This window comes from Pelophylax lessonae (genome assembly GCF_965119305.1).
Source record: "Pelophylax lessonae genome assembly, chromosome: 4".
Lineage (NCBI taxonomy): Eukaryota > Metazoa > Chordata > Amphibia > Anura > Ranidae > Pelophylax > Pelophylax lessonae.
In genome coordinates, this window is record NC_138771.1 from 457,399,034 (window position 1) to 457,411,141 (window position 12,108).

Here is a 12,108-nt window from a genome sequence, read left to right on the forward strand (position 1 = left end):
GACAAGTGCAGGGAAAGTTAAGGTACTGTCCAAAGGACCTCTGGATACTATTGCCCTCTTTGGGAAGGATCCTGTTCCAATCTGCAACTAATTGGACACATTCATGGGTCCTATATCACCAGTCAAGGGGACCTGTTTAAGGAATACTTCTTGACACTGCCACCTGTAAGCTCTGCATACTGATGACCTTACTGCTGTAAAGTGCTTTTTTGAACATACAGATATAGTATATATGCAGTGCTGTACTGTTCATTATTCATTACATAAAATCAGAAAATTTCCATAAAATGTCTTGCATGGCCCCTCCAAATTAGGGCCACCTTGTTAACCCAGCCCACGTGCCTCTATGGTCAGGCAGTTGGTCCCCCAGTCTCAGGGAGAGCTGTGCACATTGGGGAGGAGGTATGCATTTCTTGATTGAGAGGAAGAGTTAGGTCAAACATTGATTCATGAAACATGATGAAATGTTATTTTAAACCTGCCTACTACCTCTGTTATCATGGAACGCTTTGAGTGTGGCAGCCATCCTGTAGATGTCCAACATCTATATTTATTTTTCATTTCTTTTAACTTTCAAAGTCAGCATTTAATTTGAAATACAACCACACTATGTATCATCTTTCCCTTCTATAATATCAAACATTCTATATTGTTATTTTTAATATGAAGTCTCTATATCAGGCTGGAACTAAGAGAGAAACTAAAATTAAATTTTCTTTCCTGTCTTCTTTTACAAAAGTTTAAAATATAGAAAGGATAGGATACGATGCAAAAGGTGGCTGCATATCAATGCTGAGGGCCGGCTTCCAGATGCTCTCCGCCTGAAGCACATGTGACATGGAACACAATGTAAGAGAGCAACTGGGACACAGGGACAAAGTTACCACTCCATAACAGGAAGTGCCTAAACAAGGACTTTCATGGCAGCATCACTATGTGGTATTTTAATCGACAACGCTGTGTACCTGGCTCACAATTGTGCTCCTAAGTTGTCACCATATCAAGTGGGCTTTTGATAAGGGCTTCAAGTGGCCATTTCATCAAATTACCCAGCCTAGGGTCCATTGCTGCCGCTATTAGGAAATTCACCCTGAGAAAGGGCATGCAGCTGTAGCTGGACTGCATATAGATAAAAAGAGGCTGAAAATAGGGTCCAGGAGATCAGCATCACTCAGTTGCAACATAGCATGAAAAAAATTAAAACAAGTATTTTATTTAAAGTGTTCCCCTCTGGGTGATCTATGTACGTTACAGGGATTTTAACAAACTTTGTTGCAGATTCCTACCTTTTTGTTATTCTAAAGAAATCCCTGTTTGTTTCCCTGTGCCTTTGCGCTGAGTGGGTCTAGTGGGAGTGGTTTCATAATTATCTATCAGCTGTGCAGCTGCAGGGCTCTAATGAGGGAAGCTGCTGGGCCTGCATCCCTTTAGACATGTTCCTATTGGGAGTTTCTCACCAAAAATGACTTTTGTATTGCAGAGGTGCCAGAAATCTGACTTGTATCTTAGGCAGACTTCTGGGAAAATTGGTGAGCCAATCACACAAGGAAATTATGTTTCTGGGGTGTGGCCAGTACACATTTTGTGTACAGAACAGCTCCAGGTAGCCATATTGCATTGTATTTTCAGAACATTACAAAAGCTGCAGATTGAAAAGGAAAGGTCATTTTTAATAACATTTAATTACAATATGATTTCTTTATTTGCTGATTTTTTTCCCCACGAAAGTGGAGTTACCCTTTAAATAAAAGAATAATAATAATAAAAAAAAAAAAAACAACACAACTGTTTATGATACTAATTGCTTTAGCAGACTAAGGCATCTATTTATGATTATTTTTACCCAAGAGTCATTCAATTTTCACCCAATATTCACACATTTTCCATTTAGGATTCAGTCAGAAAATGTGTAAATCTTGGGTGAATGTTGTGTAAATCTTGGGCAAAAACATTATTAGACCCTAGAATGTCATCCAGTTAGAGTTTATACCTACTACTCCATTAATGTTGCTTATAGTTTCATTTCCACTGCTTGTGCTCAGCATTTTTTTTGCAGAGTCCCAAAGTTTGTAAAGTTAGTTCATAATTGTTTTTATTTTAGATTCACGACATCCAGAGCCCATCCAAACAAAATATGTAACCCAAGGCAAATATGAAATGTCGGACTACAGTAGGTGTGATGCTTATTATACTGTACATTAATGGCATTTGGTGTCAGCAAAAAGGATAACTCAAAGCTTTGGTGTCTCATTGTATAATTCCAAACTCTGATGTTGATGCACGTCTCTAAATAATGGTTGCTGAAGCCCGTGATCAGGGGCATTTCAGTCCACATCCCATGTGATCTTATCTCCACTAGTGACCAATGTCAGGCCACATTGAACTCAGCTAAGCTTCAGTCTCTGTGCTAAAGCTGCCACTATAACCTTATAGACCTAGTCAGCAAGCAGTAACAAGAAAAAAAATATCTGCTTTTGCCTTAGGTGACTTGCCTGTATTTTATTCATTTTTTTAACTCTTACCACTTTTTCATTGCTTATGAAATTACAAATAACATAAGCCCCAGCTCCTAAAAGGGCTTGCAGTCTAATGTCCATTCAACAGTCATACATGAACATCATAAGTTCAAAGCTCATTAACTGTTAGTTTGTGTTTTAGGCAGAAACACCATGAAAACAGAGTAAATATGCACAAACTTTAAAGAGGTTAAGAATTAAACCCAGGACTACAGCATTGCAAGGCAAAGGTACTCATGATTTGGTCACTATGCAACCTGCCCCTAAAATAAACCTGGTGGAAGGCTGATAAATTCAAACTAAGCATATGATGAATAAATGCCTAGGAAGAGGTTGTTCAGTGTAAACTTCCAGATCAGCATATCCAGGAATGAGGAAAACAACTTCAAGGGAATTCAGGTGCTTTGCATGTTACCAGGAATCTAGCTCCACCTTTTCTTGCTATGCTGTCCTGGGTAGCAGTGGCGTAGCGTGGGGGGTGCAGGGGGGGCCACTGGCACCGGGCGCAACATTTAGGGGGGCGCATCCCACGCCCGCAATCGGCGGGATCAAAGTGTCCCTTTACTCTGAAGTTGCCCGCCCGGCGCCCGCCCGCACTCCACCTCTAGGTGTCAGTGTATGGGGGAGGTCAGTGTAGGGGGGTCAGTATAGGTGTCAGTGTATGGGGGGGATCAGTGTAGGGGGGGTCAGTGTATGTGGAAATGTAGGGGGGTCAGTATAGGTGTCAGTGTATGTGGCGGTCAGTGTAGGGGGTCAGTATAGGTGTCAGTGTATGGGGGAGGTCAGTGTAGGGGGGGGTCAGTATAGCTATTAGTGTAGGGGTCAGTGTATGTGGAAATGTAGGGGGGAGTCAGTGTAGGGGTCAGTGTATGTGGGAATGTAAGGGGGTCAGTATAGGTGTCAGTGTAGCTGTCAGTGTATGGGGGGGGGGTCAGTGTAGGGGGTGTCAGTATAGGTGTTAGTATAGGGGTCAGTGTAGGGGGGTCTGTATAGGTGTCAGTGTAGGGGGTGTTAGTGTATGGGGGGTCAGTGTATAGAAATGTAAGGGGGAGTCAGTGTAGGGGTCAGTGTATGGGGGGTCAGTGTATGTGTCAGTGTAGTGGGGGTAAGTGAAGGGGGGGTCAGTGTAGGTGTCAGTGTATGGGGGGGGTAGGTCTGTGTAGTGGTCTAGTAGGTTTGTGTAGGGGGCGCAAATTACTTGCCTTGCCCCGGGTGCTGACAACCCACGCTACGCCACTGCTGGGTAGATAGCAAGAGAAGGCAGAGGTAGCAATGGTCGCATTATCCCTACCCCAGATTCCATAAGCAGGCAACTGTTTCCATTCAGTATTCTGGACCATAATTTGCAGGTCACAGCTGGGGACATCGGACTATTTTCTGAGACTATTTTTCTCTCCTACTGCTCACCTTTGTGTGTGCACATGGTTTCTTATCTTTACTCAATAAGTCTTTTTTTTTTATATTGTGCTATGCCAGTGTGTTCTTGCTTCTCTTTTACTTTATAGTTAATACTACTGTAATCTCTCTCCTTAAAATAGCAGACAGGAGACTCTGGGCTCAGTTTCCAAGAGAGACTACATTAGTAGCTGGAGTGTGTTCTTATGGGCTTGTGTTTTTGTGAATTAAGGCACCTCTCTACACAACATTATCATTCACTACAACACAATTCTCTCTCCCCTGTATATCTGGCAGCTAGTTCTGGGAGTTATGAGCATTTAGGAGAATTTCTAAATGATAGTCTATGTTTTATTGCACCTTTCATTTACTATGTACCATGGATAGCAGCAAACACATTCAACCTTTCCTGTTTTGGAGGAGGCACAGGGCTGCAGGATTACAAAACAGAACTGAAGGTGTAGAAAAAATTGTGTTGGGCCTTAATCAGTTTTTATGCACTTAGTCATCCAATTTCCTGTTATATTCTCTTTCACCTTGCCATATCTTGTAGTTGGGAATTTCCTTGCTCTCCTACTTAGTGTATTACTGAAAGTGTATCATGAGTAATACTTAAGAACATGTAGCTTATGAGGGTGTCAGAACTAGTGATGGGCCGAACACCCCCCACCCCCTTCACACCAGAACATCTCGAACAGGGGAAAAGTTCTAGCGATCATGTGAACTCTATTAAAGTCCATAAACATGAAAAATCAAAAGTCCTCATTGTAAAGGCTTATAAGCAAGTTATTGCCATAAAGAATGGATAGGGACCCAGGTACTGCCCTGGGGGACATGCATCAATGCAAAACAAATGTGTTTAAAACAATAGTTTTTACAGGAGCAGTGATTTTAATGATGCTCAAGTGAAACAATAAAATTTACTTTAAATATCGTGCCTGGGGGGTCCCCTTAATGTGCCTGCAAAGTGGCACATTTGTACGATGTATAGATCTTGCGTTAGCAATACTGATATTTCTAAAGGAAAAAAATGCCATTTAAACTTGCTCACGGCTGTAATGTATTGTCGGCTCCCGGAAAAACAGATAAAAAAAATGAAACCCCCCCCCACCAAAATGTAAAAAAAAGAAACGGCATAGGGTCCCCCCCAAGATCCATACCAGACCCTTATCCGAGCACCCAGGCTGGCAGGGCAGGAAAGGGGAGGGCACAAGAAAGTGGCCCTCCCCTCCTGAACCATACCATGCCACATGCCCTCAACATGAGGGGTGGGTTCTTTAGGGTGGGGGGGAGGGCTCTGCAACCATTTTGAGGGCCTCTTCCCAACAACCCTGGGCTGTGGGGGTCAGCGGGTGGGGGCTTATCGGAATCTGAAAGCCCTCTTTAATAAGGGGGCTCCCAGATCCCTCCCCCCCTATGAGAATGGGTATCAGGTACATTGTACCCCTACCCAATCACCCAAAAAGTGTACAGAAAAAATAAACACATAAGACAGTTTTTGACAAGTCCTTTATTCAAAAATAAAAATAAAAAAATAGTGTCCCCTGATGTAAATCCATCGTCAATCATGCAGCCGCACCCGCCGACCCAAAAAAAAAGAAAAAAAACCTCCGCTCTCGGTGAATGCTTTCCGTGGACTGTCTATTCGCGGTTTGACAGTTCTTATATAGGGAATGGGCGGGGCAATGCCAGTGACGTCACTGGGTGGTCCCGCTCCTCGTTACATCATGGATCGGTGCATGCTGGGTCTGTGACATCATGAGGGGTGAGGCTTTTGGGTGACGTCATTGGTGTTGCCCCGCCCTATCCCTATATAAGACGCGAATAGGCAGTCCGCGGGAAAAGTTCACAGAGAGCGGAGCTTTTTAAATTTTCCTTTTCTCGGGTCGGCGGTTGTGGCAGGTGGCATGATTGATAACGGATTTACATCGGGGGACACTATTTTTTTTTTAATAAAGGACTTGCCAAAAACAGTCTTATGCGTTTATTTTTTGTACAGTTTTTGGGTGAATACCTCTTCAAATGGGGGGGGGGCAGGATCTGGGGGCCCCCTTGTTTAAGGGGGCTTCCAGTTTCCTATAAGCATCCCACTGGCAGACCCCCACAATCACAGCCCAGGGTTGTCGGGAAGAGGCCCTTCTCCCCATCAACATGGGGACATGGTGCTTTGGGGCGTACCGCAAAGCATCCTCCCCATGTTGAGGGTAAGCGACCTGGTAAGGTTCAGGAGGGGGGGCGCTCACTTATACCCCTTTTCTGGTCTGCCATGGTCTGGTATAGATTGTGGGGGGGCCCCACGCCATTCTTTTTTAATTTTGGCGTGGCGTTCCCCTTCAAATCTATACTAGACCTGAAGAGCCTGGTATAGATTTTGGGGGGACCCCATGCCATATTTTTTCTTAATTCTGTCATGAGGTTCTCCTTAAAAGCCAAACAAGACCCAAAGGTCCCCCCAGCTGTTTTTATCCCAATTTTTTAAATTTAGATTTTCTTTTTACAATATTTGTTTTAAATTCAGCTCTCAGCAGGGAAGCCTTAACAACTTTTTGCGTCAGGATATTGACTTAAACCTGGGACCTCTACTGTGTCTGGCATGGTCTCTGCTTGCTGAGCCACCTGGAATGCTGAACAGTTCCTTGGACAAATCCTTTACTGATTCTGATGAGAATCTTAATTGCCTTGAACCTTGAACCCTTTGCTTCTCCCATGAACTTTCTGATTTAAGCCATGTCTCTGCATTCCTGGTTGCCAGAATATTGTGCCTTCACCAGCCAATATCTCACTTGTCTCTCCTGCTGCTGTCAGTATCTGCGCTACCATTCGTAACCGACTTTTGGCTTGCTCCTCAACTACGCTTCTGCTTGATCCCTACCTGCAACTATTTGTTACCAACCTTTGGCTTGTTCCTCAACTACTCTTCTGCTTGATCCCTACCTGCTCTATCTGCTACTCGACCCTGGCTTGCTCACCTCCTGGTGGGGCGATCCTGAGAACAGTGACCTGGTGCTAACATGCTGCAAAATACATCTCCACCATCAGAAGCTCTGGGGAGCCTGCATCATCTGCCAGGGTGATCTGCCTGTGTTCCTATCCTGTGGGTTCCTGTGTGAGCTTCTACTGCTATAGCAACTGGTCTTTGAGCCTGACCCCTGTTTGTGACATATTGACTGTGCGCTCGGCGGTGGAACAACCTGCTAAGTGCCGAGAAAGTTCAGCTGTTAGGCGAGTACCTGAATGGGCGATGTTTAGGCCAAACTTATGCTCGGCCCAAACCACTCACCTATCCCGCCCAAACCACTCACCCATCCCTAGTGGTGCCTGAACACTGTAACCCCTCACAGTTTTTCTTGCTGGGTGCAGGAACGGGCCCTGCTGTTAAAAGTTAGAAACAGAAATTGAAATTACATGTACTTGTCATACAGGTGCAGAAAAATTGGGCCTTGGGTGTTGGTGGTGCATGAATACTGTAACCCCTCACAGTTACTCTTCCTGGGCACAGGAATAGGCACTGCTGTTAAAAATTAGAAACTAAATTGAAATTACATGCACTTGGCATACATATTCAGAAAAATTGGGCCTTGGGTGTTGGTAGTGCCGTAAACCAAAAACATTGTTGAAAGCTTGCATAATCAAGATTCAGGAATAGGATAGGCAGCATATGCAGTCTTCAAGGGATGCCAGATCCTTAGCAAATTCAATCAGTTACATCAGCATCAGGGGCTTGATAGCTGCTATTGATCCAGCTAAATGTCAGCTGGTCAGACGCAGTCATTATCTGTCACAAAACCTCCAGCAGCACTAAACGTCCATTCGGAAAGCATACTGGAAGCAGGACAGGCCAGTAGCTCGATTGCATATGGAGCAAGATCTGGCCAGTGATCCATCCTCAAGACCCAGTAACCCAGTGGATGCTCAGTTGGAAAGATCTCCAAGTCTGCTCTTGCCCATAGATAAGAAGATGTGGGGGTGGTGAATGGCACTGCCAAAAAATGCCTATTAAATGAATATATAAAGTGGGTAGAGGGAATTGGATTAAAGGGTGTCTCACTCTAAGTCACAATGAAGTAATTCAAAGAAAAATACAAAATTAATATAAACCATAAGTCACTTATAATGGAAAGACTGGTGAGTGACTGAAAAAGTAAAAAATTAGAAAATTAAATATTGCAATAGTAAAATGTGACAAATGAAAAGAATCGGATCCGAGAAGGTGTCTCTATAGAGTCACAATACAATAAATAAAATATACAAAGTTAATTAACAATAAATGGCATATATAAAGTGCTAGTAGTTAAAGGTGACACCGTAGTGGGCAATAATAAATCGAAATGTGTGAGAATAAAAAAGATAAGTTAGAAAGTGCTAAAGTGATAAATATGACAATGTGCAGATCTCAAAGGGATCAATATAAAGTGACAAAGTGCTGATAAGTCTGGTTTATAATATATAAACCGATAAAGCTATGTGGAGTGACTATAAGCTCAAAGGGCCGAATCGCACATAAAGTGACTTGATGTGAAAATATTAGAAAACAAGCAAAGCAAATATACAATTCAGTGGTATAAATAAATGTCCAATTCAAATATAAAGTGAGAAGGTGCTAAAAGAAAAATAGTGCGACTCTCAGAATTGAATCACACAGTTTAAACATCTGAGTCACACGTGAAGGTGGTCCAGTGCCAAGGAGATCAATACGATTCCAGAGAAGGTATATACAGGTGATTGTGGTGCTGAAAATTGATCCTAGGGCTCTCCAAGTGTGGCCGGTGTGATGGGTCAGAGATGCGCCCCTCACTCCCAGGACCGCACTTACCAGAATTCCTAACCCCTACAGGGGTGATACGCCTGTAGTCCGGGCTGGATGTGGTTTTGATGGACCACAATCTTCTATATCATGGCTCTTTTAGGGTAGAATGACCAGTGAATCTAGGGATGCTCCGGGCTTATATATAGGGGAAAAGAGGCTCGTATAGTGTAGTACCCTTATTACAAATAAGTAATTTTATTGAAATTGTACTCACAAACAATGTTGGTTAAAAGGCAGTAAAAACAAGCAGCTCTTGCTGGCTCGCCGGGTTGGTGGAGTCCTTTCGGAACGCAGTGCGTTCCGCGCAACCGGAAGTGCGTTCCACGAAGGCAGGAAGTGACACAGTGACGATCTACGCATTTCGTCCTGATGACGCATTTTGCCCTGATGACGATGTGTGATTCGGCCCTTTGAGCTTATAGTCACTCCACATAGCTTTGTCGGTTAATATATTATAAATAATAATGGACTTTTTCAGTCACTCACCAGTCTTTCCATTATATGTGACTTATGGTTTATATTAATTTTGTATTTTTCTTTGAATTACTGCATTGTGACTTAGAGTGAGACACTCTTTAATCCGATTCCCTCTACCCAATTTATATATTAATTTAATAGGCATTTTATGGCAGCGCCATTCACCACCCCTACATCTTCTTATTACATTATATATCCTAATTGGATTATATATAAGTGGTAGGCTGCAGCCATCTTCTCTCTTTCTTCATACATACAATTTCTTTCATATCCACTCATTTCTATATATCCTAGCGCGGAATTTTCTTCTTTTTACTATAGATAATCATGCACCATATGCTGCAGACACTGCCAATGGTTGCTTTAACCTAACAGCCATGGGCGCTGAGGACTAAAGAATTGTTTAAAAGGCATCAGTCAGCCAGCCGCCTTCTCCACCGCTCCTCCTTTGACCGAACGAAGCCTCAGAAACATGTTGTCCAGGAAATGGTAACCTCCCAGTGTCTGGAAAGGTGTTACACAAATTTTTCTTCAAGGCATCCTCAAGATGTCTTATCCTCTGCTCCCTCTGTGAAGGCAGGATGAGCTCTGCAACCTTTCCTTTGTAACGTGGACCAAGAAGTGTTGCCAACCAGTAATGATCCCTCTCCTTGATACCACAAATCCTCGGGTCCTTTTGCAGGCTTTGCAGCATCAGGGAACCAATGCAGCGTAAGTTTGAGGAGGCATGAGATTCTGAGTCCTCTGGATCACTAAGGATGACATTGTCAGGAGCAACCTCTCCCCAGCCACGTACAACTCCTGGGGTTCCTGGGGAATGAAAACAATCCCTTGAAGACTGCTGTATGTTATCCTCTACATCCATGCTGCCACAATCCTCCTCCTCTTTCTCCTGTGTATTTTGTGGCCCCGCAGGAATGGTATCTGCATAAAGGGGGCCTTGTGAGGAAAGGAAGTCCTCCTCTTCCTCCCGCTGTTCTGCCTGAAATGCCCTGTCCATGATTCCATGAAGCATGCGCTCCAGCAGGAAGACTAGAGGGACAGTGTCACTGATGCATGCATCGTCATCCTTGCGGCCTCCTCACATGGTGACAGGACAGTGCATGCATCCTTTATCAGAAGCCACTGGTGTGGGGAAAAGAAGCCAAGCTCCCCTGAGCCTGTCCTTGTGCCATACTCACACAGGTACTCATTGATGGCCCTCTGCTGCAGGTGCAGCCGCTGCAGCATTGCCGATGTTGAGTTCCACCTGGTGGGCATGTCACAAATGAGGCGGTTGGTGGGCAGGTTGAATTCCCATTGAATGTCAGCCAGCTGAGCACTGACATTGTAGGACCGCCGGAAATGGCCATAGACTTTTCTAAGCCTGTCTCAGAAGATCTTGTAAGCCCAGGTACCTGTTCAAGAAATGCTGCACCACATAATTTAGGACATGTGCCAAGCATTGAACATGTGTCAAGTGTCCCTGTCGGAAGGTGGAGAGAAGGTTGGTGCCATTGTCGCATTCAACCATTCCTGGCTCAAGCTGCCGTGGCGTCAACCACCCCTGAGCCTGCCCCTGCAGAGCTGACAGAATTTTGGGCCCGGTGTGGCTCCTGACCCCTAGACAGACCAACTAAAGCACCGCATGACATCTTTTAGCCTGACTGCTTGCATAGCCCCTTGAATGCTTAGGGAGCACTGCTGGTTAAGAGGAAAATTCAGCACAAGAGGCCATAGAGGAAGAAGAAGAGGAGGGGGTGGAGCAGACAGATGTGGCAGAATCACAACCAGCTTTTTTGAGTCATGGTGGCACTGAACCCTGTCCTGCATCCTTCTAAGCTGCCAGCAGAGTTGCCCAGTGCTCCGTAAAGGAAATGTAACGTCCCTGACCATGCCTGCTGGATCATGAGTTAGCATTAATGTGAACCTTCCTGTTTGCTCTGTCCAACAAGGCAAAAACATTGCCTTCCACATGATGGTAGAGAGCTTCAATAGCCTTACGTGAAAAGAAATTTATTTTTAGAACCTGCCACTGTGGTACAGCACATTCCACAAATTCACGAAAGGGGGCAGAGTCTACCAGATGAAAATGCAGCAGTTGTAGTGCTAGCAATTTGGCCAAGCTAGCATTTAGATACTGAGCATGTGGATGGCTGGGACAGTATTTTTTTTTTTTACAGTTCAGCAACTGGGGTAGCGAAATTTGCCTGTTGGTCAAATCAACAGGTAGTGTACTGCTAGCAGATTGGGTGCAAGTACCTGTGGCACCCATTGCTATACCATCATCCCTCTCAGTGCAGGTTTTTGAGAAGACTTGAGGTATAATAGGGGTAGAGATCCCAGATGAGAAGCAAGGAGAAGTTTACATTTTATTATGATGTGGGTCATTCAGGTGCTGTTGCCAACGGACTGCATGGCGCAGTGCATTATGGAGCGCTCATCGACGGGCGAACTTCCGGCTGAGCGCCCCATTTGTTTGTGTGCTCAGTGAACATATGAGCATCCTATGTTCAACTTGAACATTAAGCCCATCACTAGTCAAAACCCAAGGTCATGATAACTAGTTTTCTACCTTCTCTATTTTGATTTTTATTTAAAAAGAGGAAACAGCTGATAAAACTATCTGCCCAGGATTTGTTTGCTGGAAAGCCATAGTTGGGTCAAGGATATAATTTTTTTTAATCCTAATGTCCACACAAGCTTCTAAAAGCTTTAGAAGTAGTATAAATACACAGTATGCACAGTATTTATTACAAGAAAGCCGTTGCCTCCACACAGAGATTCACTGATCACGTTTTTCTATAATTAATGACCAGGTAGGGAGCTCATCAGACTCTGAACACTAACTAATAGGAATTGCCCAACTGAATCCTGATTACGTCTAGTGTGCCTGCTCTGCTGTTGCATGCTAGCTGTTGAAAAGAAAAGCTG